At 40.3% G+C, this 12,440-nt stretch overlaps 1 protein-coding gene across 6 annotated transcripts in view; it reads right to left on the bottom strand.

Annotated features, from left to right (window-relative positions):
• Positions 1-12,440, bottom strand: part of NTRK2 (neurotrophic receptor tyrosine kinase 2) — a 318,801-nt gene that overhangs the window by 169,548 nt on the left and 136,813 nt on the right. The window lies entirely within an intron of this gene.

The raw sequence follows: 12,440 nt of genomic DNA, 5'->3' as shown, positions 1-12,440 counted from the left end.
TCTGTGTGGCGGGAGAGAGAAGGAAGGGATTTCTGCTTAAGCAGTGAGTGGTAGGAAGAGGGGGGTACAGGGAAGCCAGCAGCCCCTGATGTGCCTGCAAGTCTCTGCTGGAGCTCCAGTCAGGGAGCAGAGGGGAGGGGCCAGCTCTTCTGTGGAGCAGAGAGCCTGCCCAGCCCAGAGAGCATGCCAGGATGCTGGGGGAGTCTGGTTTATCTTAAACCAGCAAGGGGGCTGGGGCAGACATTGCATAAACCAGTTAGACCCAAATCAGTTAAGTCTGATACTACATTCAACCAGGTTTATCTCAAACTGGTTTAAACCATTTTCAAACTGGTTTATTTGCACTGGATGTCTGTTCTGTTACAAGTTTAAACCAATTCCTGATCAGTTTAACCCGTTTATGTGTAATGTCTGTCCCTAATAGACCAGGAGAAACTGAAATCAGACCGCTCATTCATTCAAAACCCATAGAGTTAGTGTATGGCAAGGAAAATGTATTTCTTTTCACAAAGGTTTATTTCAGCTTCTTTCTCTGCTAGTCTCCTGAATTATTTTTTTTTAATTTAAGCAAAAATACTTTCTTTGACAGTTTTTTCTTCTTTTTTTATCCCCATGGCACCTTCTAAACAAAAAAGTTTAAGTACTGAACTCAGGATGTGGCAAGCAATGAATGTGGAAAGGATTTTCAAAAGTTACATTTTGAATGTAGACCAATACAAATACTTATCCATGTACTTACTTTTACTCGCCCAAGAAGTCTCATTACTCCACCAGTAAGAGTTATGTACATATGTATGTGTTTGGTTTGTGAAATCAACACTATTAATTTGGGAAGTGGGGGTTGTTTATGTGATTTTGGCTATGGCTCAAAGGATCCCCACCAAAGGACTTAAGCATTTGCTTAAAGTCAGCAGCAATGCAAACAAGGAGAACCTTACACACCTGTTCAAGTGCTCTATTGAATTAGCACTCAGATTCACTAAGTGTTCTCAGAATCTGAGTCTTAAACATTTGATTACTTTTTAAATACAAAATGTTTGCAGTTCACCTTTATTAGATACCTATAAAAACCAACATCTTTCCAGTTAAGTTCAAACAGAAAGGTTTTTTTGACAAAGGAAACATCGTAATTGAATTTCATTTAAATGTCATTTTGAAGCCACAGTAAAAACAAGATAATAAAAAAGAATATGACAGGTTATTTCTGTGCTTTCTTGAGTTCTATAGCTGCCTGAGGGCTGACCTTGCCCTGATGGCTCCAAACCAGCTAATGATCTGTGTGTACTTCTAGAGTCCTCCAAACAAAACCAATGGCTAAAAGAGAGGTCCAAGGGATGTGGCAATTCACAGCATAAGAACAACGTCCATGCCCTAGCGTGCAGCAAAGAGCTTCAACAAACAAGCTTAACAGCCCCTCTCTCTCATTTTTCCTTATTTCATTTACCCATCCAGTGGGATCTTATGAAACAAAACAAAACCTAAAAGAAACAAAATAAAAGATGAGAAATCATGCTTGAAAAAATGCAAAGAAAATTAATACAAAGAACCAAACAGACAAATAGTAGATATGTCAGACAGATAAACATGGAATGCATTACAAAATATACATAAAATAATAAATAAAAAAAACTTTACATGGCTTACGGAAAATGTGTACTTTGGTCTGCCTTATAACGACTATGGTTTTCGTTAGTTACTTAAAAATCAAGAACGATACATTTTACCAGCGTGTATTGAGCTATTAAGACTATTCATAATAGGATTCAATGCAAATGCAATACATTGCTAGTTCGTCTAATAAAAAATACTGGATTTACCTAAAGAACCTTGTCTGCCTATGTCCTTAGACCAACACGGCTCCAAAGTATACCCCTGATACAATGCTAGTATCATGTGAACAAGGACTATATCAGAGAGCAGGCAAGTAAAAGAACTAGGAAGACACCTCTATGAAGAGCCTAAAACACTTATTCATGCCTGCTGCCTTACTCGCAAGAGTTCAAGGTAAAAAAGGAGCTGATTAGGCTAGAACACAGGAGTTTTCTAAAAGTTATGGACTTAAGTTTGATCATCAGCATACAAATGCCCTTTCTTCTTTGACTTATTCCAGCTGGTCAGAAAGAGAAACCTGGCTACTTCATTGCAGTGTTTTTGCAAATAGACCATCAGTTTGCCCTGTGCTTGTCAAATGTGCTTCTATGCATCTGTTGTGTGTGAGATGAAACCCTCACTGTCATGACCATCCTTGCTCTACTTCACAATGTACAAGGAAATTATAATTAAAGCATAGGTTTCCTAAGTTTCTTTCATTATTGATTAATTACCTCCAAATACCAGCACAGACTGAATCAAGAACTAAACAAAACTGAACTTTTTTAGTTCTGTCCATATTTCCTCTATCACCAAACCAACCATAGGAACTTAAAGCACAGAAACTGCAGAACTGCCTACAACTGAGGATCAAGGAAAAGGAGGTTTGTTTTTGGTTTAAATCAAGCATCTAACCAAAAAACATACCTTATAGAAGAGCATAATTTTACAGTGTGGTATTATTTTAGGTGCAGTACAACAGTCACCATTACCTGTTCTAAGGACAAAACAACCCATGGAAGTAATATGAGAGTTGTATTTCCAATTGCTATTTTCCGACAAATATAAACTTAATCACTAGGTGTGGTTTGGCTTTTTATTTCTTTTAATCTTGCTTCAGAAAGTTCATAAAGATTTGTGAAGAGGTGAAAGCTTTTTGGCACTTCAAATAATTCCAAACAAGTAAAGATTTGGAGCCAAATTCCACTCTCATTTAAATCAATGAATGGTGTTTTGCCTTCAACAGGACAGAATTTGGCTCTTGGAAATTAAATAATAGTGACTAATTCATTTAAATTTTCTTGCTAACTTAAACCAATGCAACAATAGCATCTTCCATTTGCATGTAGGTAATAGAAACCAAACGTGCTGGTTAGGAGTTTCCTCACATTCTCAACAGGGTGTGTGCAAAATTCCTTTTCGCTGAAACAATCAAAAGGTCTTAGAATGATAAGCCAACAAAAACAGAGAGAGAAAGAGATGGAGAAAGATGGGGGGGGGCATGGGAGGATGGTGGTGGGGAGAGAGAGAGTGAGAGAGACTTGGCTAATCCATATACCAACTATAATTACAATACACGTGTGTATCAATTCAAAACTGCTAGGTTTCTGTACAGGTTCCGTTTTAAACTGTTTTGAGAAGGTGGCTCTAGGCTACATTGATGTTGAGAAGATGAGTTACATAAGATAATATCCACATGTGGTGATGAGTATTTTAATTAGTTCAAATGGGTAATTACTATTTTATTGTTGAACTCAGTGCTTTAATTGAAATTCAGATCATTGGAAATTCTGATAGCTCTATGCCTTTTTCCCATATATAAAGAATCTTAAATTAATTCATGATATTCATGCCATGCTGCAAATCCAGAAGAAATTCCAGAATATAAAATTCAGTGGATTGACTCTTAATATCACTGCTATTAACAGGATACTATCAAGTTTAAAAACAAAAATTATTCCCAAATTATTTATATTTCATGGTGCTCTACGTATGCTGAAAATGCTATTTATTTGATAGGGCTTCTGGGGAAGGATGGAGGCATATTTCTGAGTGTGGAGACTTTTCTGAAGCTTATCCAAACTTTTATTTTTAATTGAGTGGCCATGGTAGATCATTATCTCTACTTGACTGTGTAATGATGCTTTTCTGAGGACTTAATTTTTCTGGGTATACTAGTATCTAATGCTGCTGGTTAGATACTAGCACTGTAAGTTTAATCAATCACTATAAGTTTAATCAATACTAGGCCATTCAGTATAGTGACTTTATTGTTGTTAGGACTTACAAATTAATTTCAAAATGTATATTCATAAATGATCATGTTTAGCAACTGTTATAAAATCTTTTACCTTCAAGATTCTTTTTCAACCTTCACTTTTGTTTCTTACATATGTTGGGCAACAAAAACATACCGATCTGTTTAAAGGCAGTTTTTAATTCAATAGTACAAATATTTATTTGTTAAGAACTAATAAGTGCTTGGCTGTGTATAAGATGAATAAATCAGGTGTAGGTTGGTTCTCTCAGTTATACCAGTGTGAGTATAGGGTGCAGACAGAAGTGTAGCTGCTGCGTCTAACTCATGGTGATTCACAGAAATCAGCAGGAGTAAAACCAATTCTTCCAATCCCATAGAAGTTAGCTGTTGGACTGGGAGGGTGGAGGATTGGTTCCAATTTGAAGCTGATCCAGGGAAAGAAGCTGCATCTTCCCCTGGCTCCCCCTACTTCCAGCTCCACTGCTGTTTCTGGATGGAAGAGAGGAGAAGGCAGGGGAGGGAGGACCTTTCTGGGGCTTTCTTAGCCCTGCTGGAGTGAGAGGCTGGACTGGAGCCCCTCAACTTGTGTGAAGGTTTCCAATCTACCCACCCCCCTACTCCAGCAGGACTGAGAAAACCTTAGAACCATAGGTGACAAGTAGGTGACAGGGCCAGTATCCCTTAGAACCATAGGTGACAGGGCCAGTATCCCCCCGACGGATGACACCGATGTGTCAGCGGGGCTGGTACCCCCCAACAGGGCCGCCACTGTTGGCAGCTTCTGTGGGTGTCCCCCCTCAGATTCAGCAGGCACCAGTCACTCATGCTTAGAATTACCTTCCTCCCCTGCCTCCTCCGCCTCCCATCCAGAGACAGAAACTGCAGCTCACCATGCTACAGCCAGAATAGACAAAACTTCATTAAGTTGCTTCGCTTCGGAGTGGCTTCATTTGAATCCTCATACAATGACAGTTAATTTGTTTAATTATCAGATGGCTCTGCAGCCATGCTCTTCTGTTTGGGCATGGCTTTAGAGCAATATCAAGAGGCCAGTCACACAACAAATGTCATTTCTGTCTGCACCCACAGAGTAACTCTGGTGATCTCAGCAGAATTCTCTGCGGCCCGGAATAAAAGAGATCCAGATCTATAGCTTGGATCTAAGGAATTCACAGTGAAAAACCCTGATCCCGCAAATGCTACTGAAGGTAACATGACTACTCCAAATACGCATTTGTGCATATTTTTAAGACTTAATTCTTTGCAAGATGAAGGCCAATATGGTCAGATGTCTAGATTCCCCCCCCCCCCCCCCAGCTAGAACAAGCAGTATCTTCCTGGGAGAAGGTAAGAAAAAATATTCAGGACATATTACAAATATTAAAGTCACTCTATTAACTCCAAAATTATTTGCAAATTCAGGTCAAATATACTAAGTGCTTTTCATTGGAAACAGGACAGGAAGGATTCAGGGCTATATTGACAGAACAACCTACTGCCCCCCTTTCATCCAACAGCCAAACGTTAGGACACTTAACAGGAAACAAGAGGTTATGTTCAATTCTCTCCTATGCCTAAGGGGACATAAGAGTAGACCTGCACACTAAACTATGGGGTATTCTTGGGCGGAAAACTCTCAAGTCCCTCCTGTTGAAATGCTATGCTTTGTGTACATAATCAAATTTTAATCAGAGCAAGGACTGAAATCCAGGAGTCCCATTTCCCAGGTGCCCTAAGCACCCAGCTACATAATCATCCTTTTAATCATGGTGTCTGTTTCAAAGAATAAGTAGCCTATTTAATGTGAAACTCTGTCAGTAGGAAAGATAGACACATGCATCCCTTTATGCCTTATGTAGCCCAGTGGTTACGGCACTCCCCTGTAGGCAGAGGAAGGAATATATCCTAAGTGAATACCCTAAGTGTTTCAACTTTAATCTGAACCAAAACCAAAACCAAAAACTTAAATCAGCTGCATATTTTCCATTATGAATTATTATTATTCACAGGCCTTTTGGAACAAGGGAGCAAAAGCTGACAGAGTGGCAGCCTGGTTCAATGAGACAAGGATGCAAATCCAACTAAATGTGTGGAAGAAAAAAAGGCACAAAGACAGAGGGGAATACAAACAAAAGGAAGGGGTGAGACTGGTGTCCCTGCCTCAGAAAAAGAGGCAAGGTGAAATGAATAAGATAAAAAGGACCAAGACAGAAAGACCTGCAGCTACTGAATGAGAATGTTTTTTTTAAATCAATTAGTTCCACTGAAATTAAAACAAATAATTGCAATTCTATTAGACAAGGGGCAATCTGGATTCAATTAATTCTCTGACCATGAAGTTATTCATAGTAACTGAGACAGGCCTTTACAAATATTATGGATAGTGGGTGATTAGAAGATGCGTCATTCCCTACCTCCCAAGTTCCTGATTGGCTTCTCAAGTTCAAAAGGAGTTAGTTAGGCAGGTCTAGGCAAACAATTGACATTGTTTGGAAGAGTTAAGATTTGATATTAGCTCAAGAATCACCACTTCTTTGCATAAGATACTCAAGTCAAACTTGCATATGAAAATACATTACAGTACAAAACTAAAGAGGTCAAAATAAAAGTGAAAGACAGGAAGAGTCATCTAGTTACTAGTACAGAAAGAAAATATTGACCAAGTATCAGTTCCCCATTTATAAGAACATTGTAGAGAGCAAATTCTCTTCTATCAGAATCTTTTTCCAATAAATTATGCCCTTCATCCAGCTTTTTGCAATGCTGAGGACATCTGTTTCAATCACACATGCAGACAATACAGGAATTCAAATGCTTCTAAAATGTTCCTTGGAAATACTTTTGTTCTGATACTAATTACTGATACAGACAGATTTAAGCTAATTACTCCATCTATTAGTAGTCTTGAACAAACATTAACCAGAATATATAATGTACTAATTTGATGTCAAATGTATGCCCTTTATTGGTGTCACTTCAAAGAGAGTAGAGTAAGAGAAGTGTTACACAAATTGTGCTTGTCAAAAGCAAGCAGTGAGGCCAATACAGAATGTTTTTGAAAATCCTACCATTGACTTATATAAGAACTACTATATATGGTACAGCCACAGTGATGCTGTGGATTGATCATGACAATGTTCTCAGGATCCTGAGTGACACCAGTTTCTGTGGGACATCAGGCAAATAATCACTTATCTATGCCTCAGTTTTCCCTGTCAATAGAAATGTGTGGAGTAAAGCTGTCTCCCTTTGCAAAGCACTTTACACTCTATTGTTGAGAAGCATTATGTTAGGAGTGTAGAAGGTGCTATTGTTGATGTAGCCTTCACATGTGACAACTTTCTTTCCATACCACTGAGCCTTTCCATACCACTGAGCCTCATTTCCCAGTTATGCTCCTACTTTCCACGCACAATTACTTTATTGCCTCATGTCAAATTTTCACAAGTAAATATCCAATTTATGCATGCCATTATGGTAATTGCATACACAAAATGCAGAATGACAGGCACAATTTCAAGTTAAATTTGTCATTGCTAGTTTATGCAGAGTTTAAATATTTTGCAGGTTTGGATTCAAATTGTGATTTGTAAAAAAAAAACAAAAACAAAAAACCCCCAATTGCTGGTTCAAGATAAACCAGACACCCCCACCATCCCAGCATGCTCTCTGGGCTAGGTAGGGCTTTCTGCTCCACTGCAGGGCTGGCCCCTCCCCTCTGCTCCCTGGCTGCAGCTCCACACACACTTGCAGGCACACAGCGTTTGTCTGGCTTCTCCCTACTAAGCAAGAATTAATCTCCCCTGCCTTCTGCCTTACATAGACACTTCAGCATTAGCTAGCAGACCACACGCTGGCTATGGTCCATGCTGTGGAAGAGGACAGAGGCAGAAAGGCTTTCTGGAGCTAATCAATGCGTAGCTTAATGTCCTTCATTGGACCTTAAAAAAAGCTCCATTAGTTAATGGAGAGAGGCTTTGTTTTCTTAATGAGCTGATAAACACTAAGTTAGGGGTGATGAACATTCCCTGCTGGGCAGCTCAGGAGGCAATAATCTGAGGGTCCTGTCAGGGCCTGGCTACAAACCCCTAACCCCTCCCCTCAGCTCTGCCCTGTGAAAACAAAGGGAGGGCTGCTATAGTGCCCCCTGGCTTCTAGCCTGAGTCACTGAAGGCATGCCCTGAATTTCTGAGATGTCTGTTTGTGTTACAAACTGATTTAGCCTCGCCCAGTTAGACTAACCTGCAAAGATTGAATCAACTCAAGCTCAGGCTCAGGCTATTTAAATGCCTGTCCCCAGCTCAAAAACCACAAACCGCAAATTATAAAATAGGGTATCTCACTGTCCTAACCTGTTTTCATCTGGGCTTTGAGTTATGCACTTTCAGGCTATTTATTCCCTCCCCCCCCTTACATAAAAGGAAGTAAAATTCTAAAGATGTGGTACAAATAGGCTGTGTTTACATGAGATGCTGACTGCACATTCATTACTGTGAAGTCATATAGTACTTGTTTATACAAGTGCTTTCTGCCACGCAATGCTACTGTGCTGTCAGCATCTCATGTAGATGCAGCCACAAAGTCCAAAAGAAAAGACTGCCAAGAATAGTCTTCCCTCACATCCCAAGAAGTCACCTTTGTCCTCACTGAGCATCACTATACAGTGGCATCATAATACCATCACCTGCCAGTCTACCGCCTGCACTAGAAACGGTATTGGTATATGGATGCTCCAGAATTCAAAGGCTTGACCTCTAACCATCTGGCACAGACTCAGCCATGCCTCTTCTTACACGTTATAACCCTGTCCAATACATACTGCCAGGGACCCCACTTTCTCCAAGTATCAGAGCAGCCCAAAAAAATGTTCTAGGACTTGCATTTTCCTTATCTGCACATTTTTATTTGGTAAAGAAATAATGGGAATCTTGGTTGACTGAAATCCACCGAGTGTTGCTTATCCCAAAAAGCCACAGACTGTTAGCCTTATTTCTACTGGAGAAAAAAACACAGCAGTGTACTTCAATGGCCAGTTAAAGGCATGGCTTAATGCTAACTGCAGCAAATGAAAATAAAAGTCTCCCATAAACTTAAATGAGTTTGGAACCTTGTCTTTAACGTACAAATTTTGCTGTCCACTTAGTAAACCTGAAACATAGGCATTTTAGAACAACATATTGACTCAACATCTGTATCATTTTAGAGAGTTTACTTGTGAAGTAAAAAACGAAACGACAGCATCCAATATGAAAGAAAGAGCAAGATACAGAAAGTGGACTCTCTACGATTTTAAGCCTGATTAACCTTCTTCTGGTTGTTCCACCTAAATCTGGTTTGTCATAAATGTAGTGTTACTCTATGCTTCAATCCATATATGGTATCTGAAACGAGATCAATTTATATTTTTATTTTTGCTCAGCTTGGAGGCAATCAAGCATAGCATATCTGTGGTCCATTTAAAATGAACAGTGATTTATATGGAGAGAACTAAAAATTGCTGAGTGGAAGGGAGGAAAGCAAAGGGAAGAAAGATGCAGTGTGTTACCTAAAAAGGACATCTTATCAAATTTGTCAGTCTCTGATTTCAAGTAGAAAATTAAATGAAATAACTCATTCCTAGTTTTATTCGCTACTTGGAGCCATGCCACGGCTTCAAAGAGCAGTGATGGCTAATGCAGCAGCAAAATGAGGACAAAATGTCACCTCCCCTTTATTGGAAAGCAAGGAAAGTGTTCCTGGATGGGTTTCTGGAGAATGTTTACTACACAAGAAAGAATAATGTCCTGCCTCTTCCTAATAATGCCTGCACAGCAGCACCAGATAAAATAGGCTAAAGATGCCTGTCTTCTTTTCCAGTATTCTTCATGTACTGCTCTAAGAAGGGACTTATGGGGCAAAGCCCAGCAAACCCGGAGATCAAACCCAAGTGCCTAAAGTTCCAAATACTGCAATGCAAGCATTCCCCCATACTTTTTACGTTATATGTAATACCATCTATATCCAAGGATGCTGCTACACTCCTACCATCAGAAAGAAAATAATTCTCTGAACTTGCAGCGTTTTACCTAAAGGCACAGAAATTAATGCTCTGTGAGATAGGTAAAGAGTTTTAATGGCTGCTCTAAATAGTAGCTAACCCCTTTACCTCCACCAGCTGCAAGATATCTAGGGGCATGTCTACACGTGCCAATTTAAGGCACATTAGTCATTTTTATGGTGCATTAAGGGTGCAGGTCTACACATGTGTGCCCTTAAATGCACTTTAAAAATAGCTATTTTAAGCTATTTGCACCTAAATTTGATACCTGCAAAAGCACAGGTAGACACGCAAAGGTACATTAATGTTGTGTGTATGTCAACTGACTGGGGACTAACTTTAGTCCCAAGTTGGTCCGCACACTGTGTTAATGTGTCTTATCATGTGCATGTGTAGACGCACGTCTAAATCATCTTAACATGCATTAGGCAAATGCACCTGAAGTTTGGCACACATAAAAGCACATGTAGACACACCCTGGAGGTCTAAATACAAAAATGAGTTAGGCCCTATCCCCATGATAGGCTTTATCAAAACCCCATTTTGAATACTGCTGAACTAACAAGCCGGGAAATCTAAACCAGGTTCAAATTTTGTGAGTCAAGCCCATTTAAGAGACAATACTATAAATAAGGAATCCTGCCTCCTTTACTTACTCTAACCACTTAGAGCAGTGGTGCTTCAACTGTCAGCTTCATGGACCAGATAAGTCCCATGGGGCCAGTCTGTTGGGCCAAATCTTGCATGGAGTCAACATGTGGAACTGGGCCCCGTGTACCCAGATCAAGTCTTGTTCTGCCCAGATCAGGCCCCACACACTTTGTGGCTTAGTGCCACATGGATCAGCCTAAATCCCACCTCATGGCACCCAGTTCAGGCCCCACATGCCCAGATTTGGACTTCCACTGCCCAGATTGTGCCCTCATGCCTGGATCCCACCTTGAATTGCCCAGTTCAGGCCCTGCGTGTATCACCCAAATCAGGCTCTGTGAACCTGGATCCTGTCTCACATCCTGCCTCATCCTGCCCCACCTCCTCGTGCCTTAGTTAGTAGGGCTATAGTAGCTGTTCTGCTGGGCTTTTCATGGGTTCAGAAATTTGGCAGCAGGGGAGTGGCAATCAGCATTGCTACCACTCCCCCTGCTGCCCAGTTTTAGGATCCATGGGAGCCCTGCAGGCTAGATGACACAGCTCTGCAGGTAAGAGCTGGCCCGCAGGTTGAGTACCTCTAACTAGAAATATCTGACCAAACAACACACTTGAGCATTGCAATTTCATATGTCATTGAAATGTACAAAGGACCAAGTACAAAGTAAAAACTGCAATTTATATTTTTTCTCTAATTCTTCAAAATACCGCAACACTTTTTAAAGGTTCCTACTACTACTGGTAGTCTATACCATTTGATTTCATGCTCCATAGGGATGGACATGTATTTCATCATTTAGGTATACTGCCACCTGTATGAAATTTTCCAATGGGCTTAATAAAAAATGGGAGCCATTAACATTACAGTTGTAGGCAGCATTCAATCTATTTAATAGTTTGGATCGTTGATCCCCAAGTTCATAAAACTGGGAAGGGGGTCAAGCAGAATTATATGTACTTTAATAAAAGCATCCTATAAAGCTGATCTCAATATAAAATGAGTTAGGAGCCAGGAGGACAGTAAAATCTGACACATCTACTCAGCACTTCAGATACCAAAAAATATGTCGGGTTAATAGCCCCCTGCCCTGTCTATAGTGAACATCAAGTATCTCAATCTAGCTTTGCTGGTTAAAAAAGGATCTGTTATTCTATTCCCCTTAACTGGCTTTTTGAAAGGCATGTCCCTATTCAGGGCAGGGAAGGAAGAGGAAACAATTATCTTCAGCATTCTCAAGGAGAATATACAGTGGCTTTCTCAAGGAGAGTCATTATTCTTGTGTCTACCAGCACAGTATCCAATAGACATTTCCTTTCACAGTTCTGCTGCTGATGCTGTGCTTGTTCTGCTTTCTATTGATTAGTGAGAATCAAGGACATTAATACCTGCAACTCAAACCACTTGCTCTCAGAGCTAGACAGTGGGCAGGTTTTTCACAATTTATAATTTAGGCGCAGGCAAGAAGGTGCGTACATAAGCAACTACTACAGGTTGAACAGCTGACACTCTGCCAATGCTGCAACAGCCCTAACGTCTGTATTGTTCATACATGGACAGGCACCCCGTCCAGGATGAGACAAGCCTTCACAGGAAGGGAGGTTGTAAGAAGCCTACATATCCATGCAAGATCTAGCCATAATTTTGCTTTCCTTTGATCACAGTGCTTAGGAGTAGTACCAGTGCAAGAGGTAGATATGAGGTTCAAAGAAAGCAGGGAGAGCCTGATGGTCAGAAGAACCAAACCTATGCAGAGGTAGGAAAATGTATGTATTCTCCAGTCATGGAGTTGAACAAAAGTCAAAGGGTCTCTTTCCACCCATGAGGATATTGTACCTTGCTGAGACACAAGGCGTCTGGGAGCTCTTACTTTACCTATGCACTATCACACTCCTCCCAACAGCACC

The sequence above is a fragment of the Crocodylus porosus genome, unplaced genomic scaffold (assembly GCF_001723895.1).
Source record: "Crocodylus porosus isolate Cpor-Errol unplaced genomic scaffold, CroPor_comp1, whole genome shotgun sequence".
NCBI lineage: Eukaryota > Metazoa > Chordata > Crocodylia > Crocodylidae > Crocodylus > Crocodylus porosus.
The sequence above is the reverse complement of the archived record's forward strand: the minus strand, read 5'-3'. Positions and strand labels throughout refer to the sequence as shown.